Source organism: Buceros rhinoceros, unplaced genomic scaffold (genome assembly GCF_000710305.1).
Source record: "Buceros rhinoceros silvestris isolate BGI_N320 unplaced genomic scaffold, ASM71030v1 scaffold18364, whole genome shotgun sequence".
Lineage (NCBI taxonomy): Eukaryota > Metazoa > Chordata > Aves > Bucerotiformes > Bucerotidae > Buceros > Buceros rhinoceros.
Window position 1 is genome coordinate 1 of NW_010407856.1, and position 244 is coordinate 244.

Consider the following 244-nt stretch of genomic DNA (forward strand, 5'->3'; position numbering starts at 1 on the left):
AGCCGGCGCCGTTAGGAACGATGCGGGTCATCGATGATTTCTACCCCGAGGCCTTATTTCTGCTGCCACTGCTCAACGCCTGCGGCCGCGGCCAGTAAAATGTGGAGATGCTTTTGCTTCCTGTCGCCAGACATACGAAAGCAAATGGAGATCTGGGCTGACTGGAGGCAAAGAGCTGCTCAGGCTTGGTTAAAGTCGCAGGATGTGAGCGAACGGTGGGGCAAGTGGCTGGTGGGGGGGGTCC